Genomic DNA, 22,214 nt, shown 5'->3' on the forward strand with positions numbered 1-22,214 from the left:
TGTTTGTGCTCTGCCCAAGACATAAATGTAATGTCAATGTAATGTACTCACTTGGGAAGAGTCACTGGCGGTGTCTGAAATGACCGGAACCTCAGGCCCAGTGACCTTCTCTGCTGGGAAAACTACATCGATGTCATTTGTAGTCTCAGTCGTCTCCAGTACAGCATCTGAAACTATGGAAAACAAGTTTGATAGACATAAGGAGTTTCAAATACATGATATTCTTAAATCCGAGGATGCGAAGGAGGACAATTTGAAATGCCCATGTTTCTTTTCACATTGTAGAATTGTACCTGGTTAAGGCTTAAGGGCTGTTTCTTGATTTTTATGACTTTTGTTTTCAAATATACATGCAAATGCTTCCAAGTCAATGCAAAGTAATTTATATTCATGCAGAACTAAGTGTGATGTCCATGAAGTGGTAGTGGGTGTGCTGTTATGGTGCCACACAGTTTCCACATATAATGAAAATAGGAAAGGAAAGAGGCCAGAGATAGTTGTAGCTCACCTCGAGTGTTCTCTGCTTCCTTCCGAGCTATCTCCTGAGTGAGCTTGAGGAGAGAGGAGTAAAGGGCTTTCACCTTTTCCTCACTGCTCTTCCTCAGCTCCTTCACCTGGGCTTTGGTCTTTCTGTTCTTGGTGGCCCGGTACAGGTTTTCCGCCCCTGCTGCTACACGCATCTCCTTTTGAATGGTGCTTACCAGCTGATGTTTCATAGCTAAAAGCTCAGAATAATCAAAACACTGATTGGTGTCCTCAGCCTATAGAGAATGGAAAAAAATGAAATCAGCTCAAACTTTAGTGAATGTTAAACTAATAAACATGTGAAGAACTGCAAAAAACAGCTATTTGACTAAATATTTATTATAAGCGGAGGAATTTTCTTTGCAGTGACAGTTCCCCTTTATATCTGGTGGCAAGGCCTCACCCTCAGGCAGGAAACAATGGCTTTATATTTCCATCAGCCTTACCTCAGTGTTTTGCTGCTGGTGCAAGATGTTACACAGCTTGGCACCCATCTTGAATCTCCTGTATCAGGAAAGAAAGGTTGGTATTAGTCACTGCTTTATTGGAGATAAAAAAAAAAACTACAAGCTCAAGTGGTAACTAGAAAGGGAAGTTTGATGAAACCTGTTTAATGTGCAATCTCTAGGTAACCTGGTACAATTTATACTCTGTATAGATATCCTCTATATACTGACGATTCAATACGCTGTACAAGAAACGATTGTTAGGAATGTTAAATGTCTTGTTTGTTTTGAAACAAAATAAATAAATACTTTAAAAAAAAAAAGAAAGGGAAGTTTGAGAACAAACTTCATGTTGGGTTAAAAAACATGAAGTCACTGAATGGAATCTGATCTGTTGTTTGCTCGGCCCACTTTTTCTAACCTTGGACCACAGTTATGTAGTAAAAACCACTGTGCAAGGTTTGGGTACCCTGGTTTTAATAGTGTCTGAATGGCAGACATTTTAATTTCCCCAATGAAAGCCAACAAGTGACATCTGATTTGCGATTGGTGGCTCCGCTAATAAGAAGAAGAAGAAGAAGAAGAAGCTGAATAATAAGCTGAGGATGAGGAACAGTCTGTTGGGTTTTGCAACCCAACCTAATGACATTATCAGACGTTAAACCAGGACTACTTATATCAGCCAATTATTTCTTACAACTTTCAATGCAAATGGTGGAAATGCATGTTTAAACATTATACAGTTACAGCATTTGTCAATACATGTTAGTGTATGAGCCCTTCAGTAAATTACCTTGGGGGCAGTGCCGCTATTTCTAATGCTCAGTGATACTGCAGGGAACAGAAGCACTGCCAGCCAATGGGGTCATTTAGTTATGTCCAAGTCAGTGGTCAATTAGGCACAGTTTTATTCTTTAGCTGCAGTAAAACTACAACTTTCACAAAAGTTAAAAAGCTGCTAATCATAGGACATTCTAGGTGAACTACACCTTTATGAATCACTGAACAAATATAACTCTTTCTCCAGCTTATTTATTCTATAAATGTTTCTTTAATTTTAAAGGTGAAGTTCATGCTTAAATTACATTTTATTCTCTATGGGGGTTGTTGGAACACTGCTGTCTGTATGATATGAAAAGTAAAGTTTAAGCTGAATTTTGTCAATTTGATGAGAATTGTTTTGGTCTTTCTGCTTCCAGATTAGATCTGGTTAAACTGTCTATGGAAGAAAAAGGCAAAGGATCACAGGTGCATGATGGGAAAGAGACAGCTTCCCACAGTTGAATCCTGAGTGAGAAGGAGCCATGTGAGTGAGGGTTTGATGCTCGGGCCATGCAGCACTGTATCTGCAGCAGCGGAGGAGTTCAGTGCAACACAGAAGAACACCCCTTGCGCCTTGGTTCCTCACTCATCAGAACCAGTGAAGTGATTTACTTTAATATTTCGCTCTCCTAGTGTGACCTTTCTTAATGTCCCTTTCCGTGGAATGTTGGGAATTGTAACTCCACAGATGAGCCCATTTTAAAAAAATTTCTAATTTCAATTTATCTTCCATATTTTAAGCCCCTATCTTACAAATCTACAGGTAGGAATTATGAATAATAGCTGGCGCTAAAGAAATAATGAACAGCTTGGTACATCCAAGAGGGAAAGATAACCTTACTCAAATTATAGAGGGGGAAATGCAGGACCAGTACCTTTGTCCAGAGGACCCCAAATGGGAAGATGAAAATATCCTCTGGGCAGGGAATCACTCGAGTCTCCTCTTTCCTTTGCTGTTCTTCTCCCTTTGGTATCGCTGATATCGTTGTTAATCACCAAAGTCGCTTGCAATACTTACCGCTATGGGAAGAAAATAAAATAAAGGATTGATGAGAATATAAGGGGCAGTGAACCCTGCCGCCTCTGGAACCCCAGGAGAGTAGGGAGCCCATTGGATCCAGACTGATAAGCAATATCAATACAAAGTTGCAAAACTGCTCCTGTTTTAAATTTGGGGGCCTTAAAATGAACTAATATTAACCAGGGATACAGCACATAACCCCCTCTATTATATAAAAGAATATGAGCTACTCTGACTCCAAAAGAAATGGGAATGCATGAAGTACAGATCCCATAATTTTCAATCATTTTCAGACTATAGAAGAAAATGAGCCTGATAGCTTGTGTGTATGTGCTATTTAGCTAACAAACATGATGGTCATCCAGGATGTAGACTTTCCTCACTGGCTCTTGTAAAGAGCCTTTATCTCCCATAATGCACTCTGATGTCAGGCATAAGAGGTAGTTAGCATTGGTTTGCCTCTAATGTCAGAGCTGGCTTATGACAAGACTGCAGATCCCATTGTGCACTGAGAGCAGGGATCATCTCAATATCCTCAAAGAACCTGCTTCTCCCTGCACATACCCAACATGTCTGCTCCCCATAACCTGCTCTACTCTGATTAGTGCCCCTGCACCCATAACACAAGGGATCCTAACACTTTAGCATTTATTCTACTAACTGTACTAACTCTTCCTTATCCATCATCCACTCTAGTGCTAAGGCTACTGACCGTTGCTAGGGTGAGTGGGACCCTAACGTCCAAATGACAGTTGGCAGTTACAGCTAAAGAGAGGTAGATTAAATGGTCTAATAGTTTAAAAGCAGCAGTAAGCAAACACAAAATACACAATGTTTTAGAACTTCAACTGAGCCACAGGGGATGCTGGGAAAAGTAGTACAGCTATAGCTAGAGAAGCAGAGGTTTAGGGCTAATGATACAGTGATTATGATTTTCTACTGCATTTTTGTTCTGCAGCTCTGCACATTAAAATCGACTTTTTTTGAGGTTTTACTCCTGCTAACAATGGCATACCCCATAATTAATTGGCTCCTCTGCATTTGTATCTCCTGATGGCTGCACCTAAAATTTACCCCCCCCCACACACACTTTCTGCATTTTTGGCAAACACACTGACAATTTCCAGCAGTTTCATGATTAACATCTCCCAAAACAAGAGCAAGCAATGGGTACAATTTTGGGTCTTTGACTCCACTGCCCAAACTACTATAAAAGCTACTATAAAAAAGTTGCCTAAAATGTATCCCCCCCCCCTTTTTGTCAGCAAATGTTATTGGTTAAGATGACAGACATTTCCAACGGACAAAATTATGACAAGCATCTCCCCAGGCAATACCAATAGGAGATAATGGGGTGGTAATTTTTGGAGCTTTGGTTCCAGGGGGCAATTTGGGGGAGTGTGACCCCACTAATAAAGCTTCTATAAATCATGGGTGCCAAAAACCCCAAATTGCTTAATCCCCAGTTTCTTAATCTGCTCCACTTACCTCTGAATCCAGAAATGGTATAACTGCCGTTTGTGAGAGCCGTTGGTGATGTCACTGAAGCACAATAACTGCCAAACTGACACATACTCAGATACATACAGGACTGTGATTGGCTGTATAGTGAGACTTGGGAACAATTGAGCTTGCACTGACTGGGCTCCCCTATCCCTACTGATGATGACCCTGCTTAGATCTTCTCTGACTGGGGGCCCACTAGCTATTAAGTGAACTACAACTCAGCTACTGGTTATCATAGGGAATGCTGCAAATTGTAGTTTAGCAATGGCTGGAGACATAGTTTGTTGAGGCAGATAGAAGTATTATATTAGGAATATATTTTTTTGAAGGCTCTACTCCCGTGCTACCAGGGAGTTGGCTTACATAGGCATTGCAAGGCATAGTATCCCTGGCAGCTTGCAGCCAAATGCCAGTTCATATGCGGCTGTGATCATATGGCAGGAGGCTGAGAATATATGTGCAGTCAATGCATTTCCCTTCTTGTTGTTGGGGTCACTGACCCCCAGAAGCTACACAGTATTGTAAAGGTTGAGGTAGGAAAAACATTTTTGTACCAAAGAAACAAGGCTGGAGATAAAGTCTCTCTGTCATTCTTCCATCTCTATTATGATTTCCCTCAATGTGCCCCCATGTCTGTATCTGGGGGTGCCACCTGGCCAGTAAAGTTGGTATTTGATGCCAGTGTTATTAATAGGGAAGAAAGGCAATGTGTATAGGAAGGATGGATTTTATTCAGACTATACTGAAGCCCATTTTGTTAGAGATGCGCTCCCGCGGGACCCTCTATTGCCCCATTACCCCCTGCCAGTAACGTACAGCTTTAGAGTAATTGCACAGAGGGGGATTTAGGATATTTTTTTTCCAAGTGATTTTATGCTCTATATCAACCCCATTCATCTCTATAGCAATCACCGGGATCCACAGAATTGCTGTGCCCCTGGTTTTCGTGCCACTGTCACTTGGCCCTCAGGTCTGGGCAGTTGCCATATAAACCAATAGGGGTGATACTAAGGGTTTTACCATTACTCTGTACAGCCTCCCTTGTGCCTTCGGCTGGCTTGATTAGTCTGTATATTAATAATAGTGTTATTATTTGTATCCATCTTTTTGTTTTCAGCCCATCAACTATTCATATCCCATTCTTATTTCCAGACTGCTGTGTGGTTGTTAGGGTAATTAAGCTCTAGCAACCAGGCGGCTGCAGTTCCAGAGAAGAGTAAATCCAAATTGTGTTAGAATGTTGCCATCTGTATGATAATATGGGTAAAGTTTAAGCTGAACTGTCTGTTTAACTTCCAGGTGGGATCTGTCTATGAAAGAAAAAGGCACAGAATCAAAGGTGCATGATGGGAAAGAGACAGATTCTCACATTTGAAACCTAAGCGAGAAGGAACCATGTGAGCAAGTCGTATTGATGCTTGGGCCGTGCAGCTCAGGAGGAGTTCGGTGCGACACAGAGGAACAACCCTAGCAGACTGTACCAACATGCCCCCTGCAGGTAAGTACAAGTACAAACACCCTGGCACCTCACTCATCTGGGTGCTTTCAAAAGCTCATTAAAATATTTGATTAAATATTTTGCTTACATAGTAGGATCTTCCTTTGTGTACTTTTGGATTTTTACCATATGTGAGTGACATAAATGTTTCCGTGGCAATTCCACATTGGTGGGTGTGTGTGTGGGGGGGTCGCTGGGAATTGTAATTTATCAAGAGATGAGACAAATAAACACTTCCCAATCCCCATTTCCGTAATATAATTCTACCCCCGCCTAATGGCCAGTTAGTTTACCACATAAATATAAGAATTAATGCTTAGAATCTCAAGCACATATCTAATACATGCGGGCAGGCAAGGGCTGTAATTGCCAAGAATGTATATAATATGTTCTTTGCTTTATAGAGGTGGTTCACCTTTAAGTTAACTTTTAGTATGTTATGGAATGGTCAATTCTAAGCAACTTTTCAATTGGTCTTCATAATTTGTTATAGTAATTTTTTATTTGTTATAATTTTTAATTATTTGCCTTCTTCTTCCAACTCTTTGCAGTTTAAATAGGGGTCACTGACCCAGGCAGCCAAAAAACTATTGCTCTGTGAGGCTCCTTTCTCTCTCCCATTCATATTTTAGTCTCTTATCCAAACCCCTGCCTTGTTGCTAAGGTAATTTGGACCCTATCAACCAAATAGCTGCTGAAGCTCCAAACTGGAGAGCTGCTGAACTGAACATGAAATAACTAAAAAACAATTCATTAAAAATGAAGACCAATTGCAAATTCTCTCAGAATATCCCTCTCTACCATACTAAAAGTTAACTCAAAGGTGAACAACCCCTTTAATAGCTTTAACCTCTGCACCGGAGCAATGGCAGTTAATATCTAGGCTGTTGTAGCTTTGTTCCTAATGATATGTGGGACATAAGGTGCTGTAAATTGGAAGCTTTGGGGTAATTTTCAGAAATTTGTACTAAACGTGCCAAAATGATTCATATGTCTGTAAAGCAAAGCTTAGCATTGCAGTGTGATTGAATAACATTCAGCTTCATCTGCAAACTCTTAAATCACCCAGTTTCTGGCTGAAATTGGCTGTGTGTGCCTGCACCCAAGACAAAGCAGTGCTTCCGGGCACAGGCGCTCAAGTGTAGGGGCGGATTCTCAGCCGCTATTTATCTGCAGGCCAAGGATCCGCCCCTTGTGACACTTGCCTTAAACTTTTTGCATGTACCTGTCAGGGAATCACAACATAACAAGGACCTTGTGTGAGTGGGGTGTTGGGGGGCCAGGTGGAAAATTAAGAGGAGGACTGTTTATGCCGGGGAAGCATACACAGTGTGGGTGGGGGCAGGCGGAAGTAAAAATGGTAGAAACTAAAAGGTGGGGGAAAATGAGTAGTGGAAAGAAAAACAGAATGCAATTGCACAGAATTGAGAAGACACTGTATCATTGGACAGAGGACTAAAAGAATTGGATCAACTGTACCATAGGGTAAAAATAAGGGGAGATTGCCATGTACAAATAAATACATTGATATGGCAGATAGGGAGGAGAGCAGGATGAGTTAATGTGACACTAGGAGAAAGGGAAAGATGAAGAGAATGGAAAGAAGGTAGAGCAAGAAGAGAAGTTTTAGGGAAGGGGCACCTGAAGCAGTGTTTGCCTGTGTATTTTACCCAGGCAGAGAAAAGTGGATCTGCTTCTTCCCATAGCTCCATTCACAGGCATGGCATCGACCTGTTTGGGGACCCATGAAGTGGATATTAACATGGAAATGCAAAAGTGTGCATTTTTGCGCTGATGAATTGAGCTATGGGAAGGAGCGCACAGCACAGCTTTCCTCTGCCTAGGTGAAAAAGAAGAAAGCAGACAATCTGCTTCATGTGTCCCTGCCTTAAGGGTAAGGGCAGACAAAGTGAAAAGAAGTGGATCTGCTCCTGTACGCTTCCACGTTTAGCTGCAAAGACAGGCACAGCTGTGTACAGCTACACTGAGTGCAGCAGAGCAGAGATTGGCCCGAAAAACACACAGCATGTGTTTTTTGACTGATCTCTGCTCCGCTCTGCCTGGTGTAGCTGCACTTGGGCCGAAGTTGTGCCTGTCAGAGCAGCTAAACCTGGAAGCGTATAGGAGCAGATCCACTTCTCTCCACCTGGCTACAAAACTCATGTGAGAAAAGTGGGGCCTACACTTTGTGTGCCTTTGCCCTAAACTGATTTGGAGGAGATGAATATCAGAGAGATACTAAACAAGGCAAGGGATGGGGTAAAGATAAACACAAATCAAGAAAAATGGACAAGAATAAAATGCAAAGTGGGAAAATAGAAACGAGAGGGATCTGAGAAGATAACATGTAATTGTAAAATACCCTGAGCCCCCACTTCGGGCAACTGGCATTGCTGCTTTATGCCCGAGACCCTAGCAGTTGTTATACCACATCTGACTGCACTGTTTATGGCCACTGCACTGGCCACACAGTGTGCTTAAAATCTCCTAAAGTGGCCCTAAAATCTGTATCCCTGCGCTGAAAAGTATAGCTTCAGCTTAAGCACAGGTACACGGAGCAGAGAGTGGCCAAAAAAAAAAACCACGAAAGCAGGAAGCAGGATCCCCTTCTCTCAGTCTGCAAAATGATTCCCATGTACCCATGGCCTAACAAGCAAAGGTAGTGCCTGTTGGGCAATCATGGATGCACATGGGGAGATTATTTATATAATTAAACTGACAAACTAAATCCATGACTGACCAACGGGCATTACCTTTTCTAGTAATTTCCTTTTTGTACAGTACTTGTATAATAGTATAATGGTTTTTACTGTAGCCCTGAACTATTTCAGCTGTGTCAATGTTACTATTGGTACAGGGCATTTGTATCTGTATTTAGTGGGGCAAAGTCTAACTTAAGGTCATGACTTTGACAATGATATAACACGCACAGTCTGCTGTAATTCTGCCCTCCTTTTTGATGTGCCTTCATAGCACCCACTTGTGTGAGCAAAAAGGGACCCTTTCCAGACTGTGTCTTAGGAAGACTTATTAGCTGACCCCTATTTGTTTTAACGGGTGCCGTTTACTCCAGGGCATTCACCTATACAAACCAGGTGCTTTAGCTCACAGTACATAGAAAGGAAGAATGACTGTTAATATCTGATTTGTTGATATGGTTAACTTGGAGTAATAAATGCACGTGGGGCAGTCTTCAAAGCAAAGTGGATGTTTGGGGGGCTTATTAATTCATTGGATGTTTGTACTGGCGTAGATACCGGCATCATTAAGGGCCCATCTTTCTGCACAAGGTGGAAGACACTAGAACCCTAGTCAGTAGAGGATGAGGCTAAAGTACTAACATCTGTTATTAGCAGTGGCCAGATGTAAGTACATAAGAAGGGACCCTAATTGTTAGGAGAGACAGAATAATGTATGTTGCTCGTGGGACCTATGAGCAGGGCTGGAACTAGGGGTAGACAAAAGAGGCACGTGTCTAGGATGCAAATGTGGAGGGGCGCTAAGGTTGTACCTCTTCTGTCTGCCTCCCCCCTTCTGTAACTCCAAGTGACAGCTGGCTGAGGGAGGGGTGACCGCTTGGATTTTTCCTGTTTCACCTTGTATGTGTCTGTGGGGGAGTGATCGGCAGTGGGCTCTTCCTTTCTCTTGTGCTGCCCCTGACTACTTTAGGAATGCCATACTGACTAGAATTAATAATAATTGGTGGGGCTAATACACAATGTAGTGGAATGAAAGGGATAGCTAGAGAATTTCACAACATTCCCTACATGATCTGAATGTATTGCTGTAGCTGAAGAGGGACCAATGAAATATTTGGACGTGTGTGGGGGGGGGCAGGATAAAGGGGGTAAGTTTCCTGTATAGACACTTTTCGATGGAGGAAATTTTTACACCAGCAGGTTGGGGACCCCTGCTCTACATCATACTAAAAGTTTACTCAGCCAGCAACCAGGCAGTGGTTTGAAACAGAGACTGGAAAATGAATAGGAGAGAGACTCCTAAAATAATGAAGACCAATTACAAACTAAAAGTTAACTTAAAGGTATAACATTCCCTTTGTCAGTAGGACTTGTTCTCACCTTTTAGATTTTCGGGTAGAGGTAAGGGTGGGATAAAGGGGTAAGCTAATATGTTATACAGGGGTTCAGTAACGTGCTGCTGTAGACTTTATGGGGTTCATCCCCTTGGCTGGCAGGTAATGGCTGCAGTTACAGTTGGGGGGTAAATGATTGCTTCTCAGGATGAGGTGGCACTTAAGTGTATGGGCGTCAGGAGCCAATGCCAGGCTGCAATCAGCTTTCCCTACAGGAATATTATTTAAGTCAGTGAGAGAAGGAGGAATAAACAACATATGGCAGGTATACCCAATAACCAAAACAATAACAAAGTTGCGTAAAACCTTTACAGACAAAAGATTTTGTTATCTTATGTATTCCTTCTTCCTTATGGCCGTAACCTGTTGAGATCCTTTGCAGTCAGTCCTCATGGAAAAGGTGGTACTGACACTAAAAACTATGCTTTAAAATATTAATGTACAATAAAAGTTCCCTATAGGTCATGTTGATCTTTTTCACTGATAGGGCTCCTTTTGTAAGTAATTGTTCCTTGAAGTTCCTAAACCTGACAGTTTTTCCAACCTGACTGTCCCTTTTCGATCTGACAGTTATAGCTTCTAATTGTAATGGTCTCCTGCTGCACAAATATGGCAGCCCCCTCATAGAGGAACATGGGGAATCAGATCGATAATATAAAAGTAGGGATGTACGGAATCCAGGATTCGGTTTGGGATTCGGCCAAGATTCAGCCATTTTCAGCAGGTTTCGGATTTGGCTGAATCCATGCCTCTGGCCAAACCAAATCCTGAAAATCATGTGACTTTTTGTCACATAAACACACGGAAGTTAAAACATTTTTACCATGCACAAAGCACATGGTTTTCTTTATAACAAATTAGGATTCGGTTCAGTATTCGGTCAAATCTTTTGTAAAGGATTCAGGGTTCAGCAGGGTCATAAAATAGTGAATTGGGTGTATTGCTATATAAAAGCATTGGGCAAATAGTATAAATGACAAAAGTATAAATAGTATGCAAAGACAATATTATGATAGGTGTAAAAAGGGTTTTATTTGAGGTGTTAGTATCTCTTTAAGTGCCCATTTCTAAGTTGCATTGAATTAGAGGGACTTTAGGCGCTCACTGGATCCCTCAGTTTTGGTTTGGATTAGTCACTTGGACCCATTCTTCTTGGAGAGTAAAGTCCATTGCTTGTGTGCTGCTAGGTTCAGCAGACCATTCCGCTAGGCTGACTTGGGGTAGTTGTCATTCGGTGTGTGAATTACAGCTTGAATACCATCTTTACTTGCTGTTAGGAAGAAAAGGTAACCCAACCTGTATTGTATATTTTTTCTCTCAACAAATCCATTTGGGTTTTAAGCAATTTACGTTTTGGTAATTTAAACTGAGAGATATCGTTAACAATTAATCTTGGGCCGTGGCTTTCCTGAGAGCCCCTTACAGCCCTAATAGGAGAAAGAAGAAATGGGGAAAACTCGCAAAAACAAACCGGAGAGGGAGAGAACTCTCTGCAGAAAACAACAAGTGGTTCAACCTGATGCATCGCTTCTATTCTTGAAGAAAAAATTGGACCGCATGCACGGGAGGAAAGGGAGGAGAAGGCCAAATCCAATGGAGAGCTATCCGAACCTGATAGCGATACTGATGACAGAACAGATATACTAGTGTACATCTCAAACTTACCTTCAAAGCCAACATCAGAGAAATGTTGCAGGAGGTGACGGCCACTATAAAGGAGGGAATACAAGACATAACAAAAACATATGCTTACTCTGGCAGCGCGCACCGATGACCTAGATCATAACATAAGTAAGTGCACAACTAATCAGAAAACAATACATATGCATTTACAACAAGAGGACAATATTATTCTTCACCTCCAAAGACAGTTGGAAGATCAGGAGAACAGAAGTAGGAGAAACAATTTTAGGGTGTGGGGATTGCCAGAAGCTACACAAAACGAGGAATAGGCACAGTATTGTTACAGATATGTAACAGTATATTGAACAGAGATCCATCCACAGAAATAGAAATATTTCAAAGAGTCCAAAAACTGAAAGCCTCTCCCTTAAATGCTCTGTGTGACATACTGTGCTGTTATCAGTTTTTCGTTGAAGGAGGAAATTCTACTAAACTCTAAGGAGGTCAGTAACTTCACATATAAGGACTGTGTCATTAAACTCTCCAAGGATCTCTTTAGAACCACATTATCCAAATGGAAAATGTTGAAGCCACTCACTGACCTTCTGAGGGAGAAGAGTTTCCCTTACAGATGTGACTATCCCTTTGCTCTTACAACAAACAAGGATGGAACTGTAGCAGTGATACACACGCCCACTGACACTACATCTACCATCATTAGACTTACCTGGGATGGTTACCTGATCCCGTGAAAATATCAGAGCTAACGTTTGAACTTCAGGGATACTGAACTGAGAATAACTTGTACTCCCAGAACCACTAAAGACAAGATGCGACTTTCTTTCAACTAAAACAGGATGCTGGAAAACTTGCTATGGACATTGAACTTTCCCTTGAGATGTTTGGACTTAGGAAGTAGCTTTATGCTCTGATCCTGGACCTGACTGGTACCTGCCACTTCTACAGTGACTAGAATAGAGCCACATCAAATGTTAAACCTCAGCATAACAATAAAGCTGGTTTTCAGAATAAAAAATGATTTTGACATTGTACCCCCATGTGAGGAACGCAGACATTGACCTGACTGCTTGTTTTGACTTCTTACCTGATGAACAACTGTTTCCCTTATTTTCCTTTTACTCTCCGAGTTTTATGGGACATCCTTAAGTACATAAGTCCAAGTCACTCTTTACCACTTCTCAGCTTTTATAAGAGTGGACTCGAGTAAACTAAGATCCTTTAAAAGAGTAACTTTCCCCCTATGTTTTGCCTTACAAAGCAATGGGTATATTATAATATATTAAGGTAACCATTATTTCCTTACATTTTCCCTACTATCTCCAACATTCTGCTGGTAATGGTTCTCTTTCCCTAAGACTGGATTAGGGATGGATGCTTCAGATCGATACAGGTTCAAATATATGATCCTATCCACCTCAACCAATTACGTTTCCCCAAATTAAAGGTACATTACACCTTTGCCCTCTTTACACTATTTCAGTCAAGCGGAACTCCCCTTGTAAAACTACTGCGGCACATCGCTTACACTTTACTTTTGCTATTCAGCTACTTAGTTAGCTGGACTGTTCCCCCTTCCTAACCTCTCCTTTCCCCGTATTGCAAGCTACCAGCAAGTGTCAGCAAAGTAATCTAGTAGGGCATGTAGATTCAACCCACCAGAATGGCTGATCTAACAAATACGGACTGTACTGTCCTTTTCTTTAATGAACCTGTCAAGCAAGGAAAGATTCTATGAGTGTAAAAAAGCGAAGCCAAGATAGTGATCATCCAAGAGTCTCATTTAAAAAAAAAACAACAACATTCTCTAACTACGACCCATAAATTGTACCCCCATATATCCATGAGCAACAATCCCACAAAGAAAGCCACTGGAGTTCTTACTTTGATTTATAAGGACCTACCATTTAAACATATAGACACACTTTTCGACACCGAGGGGCAGTTCCTAATGATTAAAGGTAAATTGGCTGACCAGATATGTACAATTGCAAATGTCTGTGTTCCCAATTCAGGTCAGATTTCCTATATTAGACATTTTTGAAAGTTTTAGAAAACTTAAGTGTAGGGTTAATAATACTGGGTGGAGACTTTAATGCTACACTTAACCCATTAGTAGACTCCTCCTCTCAAAGGAGTAATATCTCAAATAAAGGAGTCGAAGAGGCCAAAAACCTTTTAGCAGCAATGCAGCTGGTTGATGTAAGGCGGGCATTAACCCAAAAAAGGGAGACTATACTCATTTTTCTAAAACATTCACAGTTTATTCAAGAGTTGATTATATATTGGCTTCACAACAATATTTTCATATTCCCACCTATCCGACCATTCCCCAGTTAGACAAAATGTACAATTCCATGGACACCCAAAGGACTATTATATAGAGACCATTAAAAAGCAGATACAATCATGGATGGCCCAAATAATTCATAACAATTCTTCAGCAGAGATCTCCTCGGCAACGTTCTGGGAAACACTAAAGTGTGTGCTGAGTGGCCTCCTGATTGCGCTTGGCTGTAAAAGAGTAGAAGATAAAGAAGTACGTAAGTTACTAGGCGGCATAAATCTTTTAGAGCAAACACACAAAGTGATTCTAGCACAAAACACCTTAACTACACTGGAGAGCAAAAGGCTACAACTGAAAACATTACTTAAAGGATATGTAAATCCCACTTTAAAAGTAAAAGCCGCCATACACGCAACTCCTTCTGTACGATATTCGGTGCGTGTTTGGCAGCTCGATGCGACGACCGATATCGCTAAGGCTGTGAATATCGGTCGTCTCCTCGATTGGCCGGGTTAAAAGATTTTGATCGCCGGAGAAAAATCTACGTTTAGGGCTAAATCTGGTTCCCATAGAAACTCAGCTCTAGACCGATTTGCTATTGTTCCTTTATGATGACAACACTGTGTGCATGATAATAATTTTGGCTATGGAGAGCTCTTATAAAATACTGTTAACACTATGACTACTAAATACAGTTTTATCAGGTCCTGTTACGTAAAAAGAAGGAGAAAGACGGCCAGCGCTCAGTTATTTTACAATTATTTTTTCAAAAACAGTTGTTAATACCACACTTTGGGTCCTACCCTGCCTTTTAGCATTCTAAGTCTGTAGTGCAATTAAAATCAATTGTGACTGAGTAGTAAGACCACATTGCCCTTGGGGGATCTGAATTGCACTACAGACTTAGGGGCTGATTCACTAAAGGTCGTTAGCGATTATCGCATAGTTTTATGCGTTAAAAAGTCATTTCACATGTGTTACTACTCATATCGCATGCGCAAAAATCCTGATTATCGCAAAGCGTTATTTCCATCGCTTTGAGGTAATTATCGAATAGAAATAATACTAACGCATAATTCACAAACACATATGAAACGTTAAAGCATAAAATGTGGCGATAATTACTGTGAAACTTAACGCCTCCCAGGAGTGGGCGTTACTAAACAACATGGCAGCTGGTGATTGTCTGTGGTGACAACATGGACAAGTTTGTGTTGGCCCTAGAGTGATGCAATTTGCAGGAAATGGTCATTTTCAGAACAGTAGTTTTCAGAAAGTAACGGTGTTATGAAATAACGCATAAATATATTGCATGCTTTAAAATGTCATTGTTACTTTTTATTACTTATCTAGGCTCTCCTCTATTCACATTCCTGTCTCTCTTTCAAACAACTGTCTGGTTGCTAGGCTAAATTGGACCCTAACAACCAGGTAGCTGCCAAAATTCCAAACTGGAGAGCTTCTAAACAAATAACTAAACAATTCAAAAGCCACAAATAAAAAAATGAAGACCAATTACAAATTGTCTCAGAATAGAACTCTCTACATTATACTTCTAGTTAATTTAAAGGTGAACTATGCCTTTTAAGGAGAAGGAAAGGTACAATCACTGGGGGTGCCAAAATGTGCGGAATTCTGTTTGCATTAATTATGCCCCTAAGCACCAGGGTTCTATGCATTTCTCATAATGAAGATCTTGGCTAAAATAGATTCCTACTATGGAATTAGGATAGCACAAACAGAATGATAATAATAAGGCCGTAGCAAATGCTTTTTTTTTCTCTTTTATAAAGTTGCGCTGGGTTTTGTCTACTTTCTTACAGTAAACTCTGGTTCAGTTACTCAGCGAGATCCCCCCAATACATTTTCACACAGAGGAACAGTTTAAAAATTCTAATTCTGTATTTTTTTTTTACAGATACAACATTTTTGATTTTTAAGCTCTTGGTGGGAAGAAGGAATTAAATGCGCACTTAACTGGAGACTGTTTATTAAAGTATAATGAGGTAGGTACATGAAATTGTCCTGCAACGTATAGGCTGTTGTTTGCCCTGGTGGCCACTAGAGGGAGTTCTTATTTGGTGAAACAAAAAAAGCAGCATATAAAGTAGAGAATTGGAACATGATTTGTAGCTTTTAATTGTTTTTTGCACTCTGATTAATGGCGTTTCTTGAGATGCTTGTGCCTGACACTAAAATCTGCCCATGGCGGCCATTTTATATTTAGTTAATGTTTAGTCACTGTCTTGTTCTAGAGCAGTGCTGTCCAACTTCTACGGTGCCGAGGGCCGGAATTTCTCTAGCATACATGGTGGAGGGCCGCTAATGGAAGCCAGTTTTGACCACTCCCCTTTTTGAAACCACACCCACTTCAAACCACACCTATTTTATCACAATGGTGGTAGCACAGCAAAATCCCAAATGCTTGGTCCTTACTGTGGGGATATCAACCATCATTCATATGTGAAAGAATTATGTCATATTAAGATATACCCTTAAATTCCATATGCCTCCTCCTCCCCTGTGGATAGCACAACAACCCCCAGTACATAATTACACACCTTAGGGACCATTTAATGGCTATTTCCAACTGCTAACAAACTCCCACGACAAACCCCCTGCCAGGTTCACCTCCCACAAGCAGCATAGGGCAAGCAGAGTATGGCACACACAGGCAGCACTCTGCCTGTCCTACGCTGTCTGTGTGTGCCATACTCTGCCTGTCCTACCCTGCCTGTGTGTGCCATACTCTGCCTGTCCTACCCTGCCTGTGTGTGCCATACTCTGCCTTCCCTATGCTGCCTCTGTGTGCCATACTCTGCCTGCCCTACCCTTCCTGTGTGTGCCATACTCTGCTGCCCTACCCTTCCTGTGTGTGCCATACCCTCCCTGACCTATGCTGGCTGTATGTGCCATACTCTTCCTACAGTACCTATGTCTGAGGTGTGAAGAAGTGAACAATGGGAGTGATTACAGTCTGAGCCTGAGGTGTGAACACTGCAGGGGGTGAACAATGCAGGTATTAGAAGGTGTGAAAAACACAGGGGATTACATATTTAAACAATACAGGGGGATTACAGCCTGAATCTGAGGTGAGAACCATGCAGGGGGCCAGTTAATCTCAGTACTGATACCATTTAATGCTTACTCAAGGTAAGCCATCAAAGCAGCCAGACAGGTGGGGGGCCACACAGAGGGGGGTCGCCAGTTGGACAGCACTGTTCTAGAGGAATAGTGCTGGTTACAGGGGTATATCTATGCCGCACAGAATTCCTGGTGTATTTCTGGTTTCAGATTATGTGCAACACTAAGTGGCAGTTGTCTTAGTTGGTTTTTAATCACTCTTAGTTATGTTTAGCTATGGGATATCATTTTCTGTAGGTGGGACCCCCCCCTTTGTTTGCTTGGCCCCTTCCGCTTTCCATGAGGAAATGACCAGACAGACAGCACAGCTTTGGGAGGATGCAAACAGGATTATGGTAAGTACAGAGAAGACAAGAGCCTTTTATCTGAATAAAAGTTATCTGTAATGCCTGTATTCAACCAACAGGAAGCCCCGCAAGAGAAACTTTGTCCTATGGGCTCATACTGATGAGAGTTGTTATCTGTACTCAACTGCGCCAGCATTGTCCTGCATTCCACTGCAGGAGAGCTCAGATAAAAACACATTCCATTCTACCCTATTGTGGTGTACACACACAGGCATGTGTAAGTGCTAAACACGGGTGGGCGCAGCATGTTCTCACTGTTTCTCATTTTCCATTTTCTGTGATCTTATCAGCATATCCCCATATTGGAATACTCAGGGCCGCCATCAGAAATCACGGGGCCCCTCACAACAAGATTTCCCAGCTTCCTCCGTTTCTCCCCCCCCCCAGCGTCCTTCTGCTTCCTCCGGCTCCCCCTGCTTCCTCCGGCTCCCCACTGTGTACACAGCTAAGCAATGTGGCTTTAGTAAAGTCTAGGGGGGATGAAATGCCCCCCACTAGGACAGTGTGTGTTGAAGAGACTGCCTGGAGAACCCCTAATTCCCTATTCCCAGACTGTAAGATTGTGCTGTGAGGGATGTATTGGGCATCAACACACTCCTTACCCAGAACCCTCAGCTAGACATGGTGGGCTCTGCAGGGAACAACACTCTACCCACCCAGAATGTTCACCCGGGAATGCTGTGCTCTATAGGCTGGAGAACTTTACCCAGAATCCTCAGCCAGACATTGTTTAAATAGAACGTAGTAAGCACCCTGATTATGATGTGTTACATAAAGTGTGCACGCTCTACCCAGAATCTGCAATCAAGTGTTCCATAGACTGTAATGTATAGTGTGTAGTAAGGAAGTTCACCGCTTAAAGGATAAAGCTTTAATTCTCCCCTGTGAATAAAAATAGCCGGTTTTTCATAAGGAGCCAGACCACTAAATTTTAGGTGATGGAATGAGGATCTAATAATATCTGTCCAGCAGGGGGCAGCTGCAGACGCAACTTGCACACTCATATCCCTGGGAATCGACTTCTCTCACTAGCACTTCTTCTTTACCAATGGGGACAATATCGATCTCGCTGCATCCTCTGGCTCCCCGCTACATCCCCACTACTATAAGTTTGCACCCTGTGCGTACTGACGTCACACTATGTATGGGATGCGACCAATCGGATTACCCGCTGACCACCAATGACAGGGCCCGTAATTGTTTAAAGGGGGCCTGAGCTAAAAAAACAGTATCAAGGCCAAGCCACCCTTAATAGCGAGAATGGTTCGAGACGACTGTCCCCCTTTTGCCCCCCCCCCCCGATGGTGGCCTTGGGAGTACTCGGGTTATTTTCCAGCGATTTTACCGGCATGTGTGCAGTTTCTACAGTGCCTATTGCCCATTTTTCTGTAATCTTACCGGCACACGTAGAGTTATTGCCCATTTTCCATGGAAAGTACCGGCATAGTTGATGTTAATGGAGTACTTATTGGCCTTTTCACAGCCATCTTACTGGTATGTGTGGTGTTAATATAGTGTTTCATACGTGCTCTATCTGTTCAGACTGTGGCTTGATCAGCCAGAAGGCAAACCTGAATGGCAGAGTGTTGCCTCCTTTACTTGGAGGGGGAGAGTGGGGGTGGGGGGGGCAAAATTATAATGAATGTGTAGACATAACATCATGTGGATAAATGAAGATGGGACTTATCAAGCACTTTTTGTAATTCCATTCCCATGTGAAGGCTGTAGAATTTAGAATGTAAGAGGTGGAACAGAGAATTAAGGAATGGGTTGGCATGTAACTGTAAGCATATTGTTGGTACACAAAAGAACAGAATGCTGTTTATGAAGGTTGGAATAAACTAATCGGAGGGATTCCATGGGGTTCATTTGTGAGCCTGAGCGCAGCATGCAAAGTGCAAAGAGGCCACAATCAGGCGTATGTATGGCATACATTATCATGGGAATGTGCAATACCGTATTGTTTTATAGGAAAGCATTAAACTACACAGAGTTTTTCTTTAGTTGGAAAACAGTGCGTTAAGGTGGCCCTACGGGAGCTGCTAAACGCTGCTGACCCGGCCTATACATATAAACTGGCTGTTGGGACAGAGGACTTACAGGAATGGGCGCCTTTATGCTGCTTAGTGGTCAAAGACTTAGTAATTGGAAAATGTCTAACCTTGTTCTTATAAAACCGTAGCAACACATTCCTTTTTTATGGTAATGTTCCTTATTGTTGTTACATCAGGGCTGGAACTAGGGCTAGAAGGGGTACCTGCCTGGGGCGTAAGGCTGGGGGGCTCCATGCAGCTACCTCTCCTGCCCCCCCTGGTCCATGCTCCCTTGCCCCTGCCAGCCCCTTGCGCACCCACAGTGACGTGTCTGTCCCCCCCTCCCGCTCTTCTGCGCTCCCTGTTTTCAGTGTAGAAATCAATTGTCACCCTTCCCCTAGTTTTTTTTTTTTAAAGATTTTCTTTATTGATTTTTTTTTTTACAAAGTAATAAAGTAGAAAGTGAAAGAGAATAGGAAAGAAAGGAAAGATGGTAATAGACGGTAATAGGTGGTGTGCATTTGCATCCCGCTGGGCAATATTAATATATTGTGCTACTCGTTCGTGGCTCCCTTCCCATAGTTATCAAACTCTTTAGGGAGTAAATGACTTAACAATTGCTGGTGTTCTCACAAGAGTTCCCATAATGCCAGAAGCTGGGTGTTATCTGCTAACCTTGCCTTCTATTAATGGGAGAATGGACTAGAGCCTGGGTGCCATCTGTTATTTAGAGACAAAGGGAATGACAGGGCAGTTTGGGCATTTTACCCACGTGTTTGGGCAACATTTGGTGCATGATCTGGATGTATTGCTGTAGCTGAAGAGGGACAAATGGCATACATGCTGTAATCATGCTGTATACTTGAAACTAACTAAGATATAATGAATCCTATTTGGAGGCAAACCATTCCTATTGTGTTTAACGTTCAAATGATTTTTAGAAGACGTAAGGTATGGAGATCCAAATTACAGAAAGATCCCTTTTTCGGAAAACCCCAGGTCCCAAGTATTTTGGATACAAGGTCTGATACCTGTATATATTGCTCATTAAATGCTTAAACTAATGTACAGTGTCTTTGTACTGACTGTGCAGCACAGATATTGGATGTTCCCTATGGGCCACCAAAGGTTGGTTGTGTTTGACAGTTATTCTATCACTAATTTGTTGGGGTAGTGGGGGCCCACCCATTACATTTTGGCCTTGGCCCACTGGTACCTTAAAGCGGCTCTGGCCCATGCCTGCTGGTGGGCCCCAAGTGCTTTCTATCCCCTCCGATAGTTATGCCGTTATAATTAGGTTTCTAATTATATTGATGTGACACAACGGTCTTGCAGTGACCTAGGCAGGCTTGGACTGGCAATCTGTAAATTCTGGCAACTGCCAGGGTAGGATAGGGGAGAAGTTACAGGCAGTACAGTGGGCACCTGCCTTTGATCTGTGCCAGGCAATGGTGTGGAAACAAATGCATGACTTAAATCAGGGAAGTCAATCAAAGCTTTGGATCTACAGAGCTGACAATATGCTGGTGTCATGGATTCTAAGGGTTAAAATCCTATAATAATTTGATGCAACCATTCTTTTTATTAAATAAAACTCCTAAATGACAGAACGCAAACCTGGTGCATCTGAGCGATATAATAACCCACCCTTACATCACAGTCCCGCATCAAGCACAGCTTTGCCGTTTGCTGTAGAAAGACGTCTTCACCTGTTTTGGATTTTTCACAATGTGTACTTTCCAAAAATATGGTTTTTTGGGGGGGGTCTCTATATAGTAAGGGGGTGTTACAGCACATAATATGCAGTCAGGGGCTCTGTTTGCAGAAGCTGAGTTGGCCGGTGAAAAAATTCATAGGCGCTACTTTTACTTGGGGTCTGTACACACCACAGACTTTGGTATATCTATGTATATTGCCCATCAAACTCTCCAGTAGACCTCTCGCGTTCAGACATAGGGGCAGATTTACTAATCCACAAATACAAATCACGAATGGGAAAAATTCGGATTGGAAACGAAAATTTCTGAAGATCACAAATATCCCGAAAATGCTTCCGAAAAAATTGTATTACTCACGATAATATCGTATTGGCGATCCGAAAGTCACAAAATTTTTGTACTGACCATTGTAAACAGCGGCAGAGCCTTTCCGAATTTTTCGCGCGGGCGCAAAAAAATCGGCAAGATAGCTCGGAGCGTTCGTGTCTTAGTGAATCTCCTCCATAGAGTCATTGGGCCTGATTCACTAAAGGGCGATAAAACGTGCGCTATTCTTATTGTGCGCTAAAATTTTTACCGCCGCTTAATTTTGGCGATTTTTCGCACGATTCACTATAAGCATACTCGCGCTTTTTTACGCGCGATATTGCAAGCGTTATTTAACTCGCGAAAGACTATTTCAATGCGGTATTTGCCGGTACATGCGCTAAATCACACGAATAATCGCCGAATATGAATGGTAGCATAGAATTAGTGTATAAAAATTGTCGAAGCATATAAATGGTGCATATAAATATTAGCCACATATAAATGGTAGCATATAAATGGTAGCCACTAGTGATGAGCAAATGTGTTCTGGTTTCTTTAGTGAAAAATTAGCAAATCTTTCGAAAGATCCCCGAAACGGCAAAAATGTTGTGCGGGTAAAAAAATTGTTGCCCGTTACTATTATTTTTTGACACTTGTATCAATTTTTGGATGTGCGGTGAATTTTTGCGTGGCGAATTTTTTCATGCGTTTTGCCATTGGCAGATTGTTTTGAGAAATGCATGAAAAAATCCGCCGCGAAAAAAATTCAACGCACGTCCAAAAATTTGCTGCGAATCCATGCCTGGCGAAACATTTCATTACTT

At 42.0% G+C, this 22,214-nt stretch overlaps 1 long non-coding RNA gene across 9 annotated transcripts in view; it reads left to right on the forward strand.

The window, feature by feature from the left end:
* The window catches only part of LOC108645241, a 69,396-nt gene that overhangs the window by 37,452 nt on the left and 9,730 nt on the right, over nucleotides 1-22,214 (forward strand). For 7 of the 9 annotated variants that reach the window (XR_004219503.1, XR_004219506.1, XR_004219502.1 and 4 more), the window contains 4 exons: nucleotides 2,171-2,391; nucleotides 5,620-5,818; nucleotides 15,758-15,845; nucleotides 17,221-17,318. This is a non-coding gene — a long non-coding RNA (uncharacterized LOC108645241). Of the gene's footprint in view, nucleotides 1-891; nucleotides 1,048-2,170; nucleotides 2,397-5,619; nucleotides 5,819-15,757; nucleotides 15,846-17,220; nucleotides 17,319-22,214 lie in introns of all 9 variants that reach the window. The other 2 variants (XR_004219505.1, XR_004219507.1) reach the window with 2 other exon arrangements.

This window comes from Xenopus tropicalis, chromosome 8 (genome assembly GCF_000004195.4).
Source record: "Xenopus tropicalis strain Nigerian chromosome 8, UCB_Xtro_10.0, whole genome shotgun sequence".
Taxonomy (NCBI): domain Eukaryota; kingdom Metazoa; phylum Chordata; class Amphibia; order Anura; family Pipidae; genus Xenopus; species Xenopus tropicalis.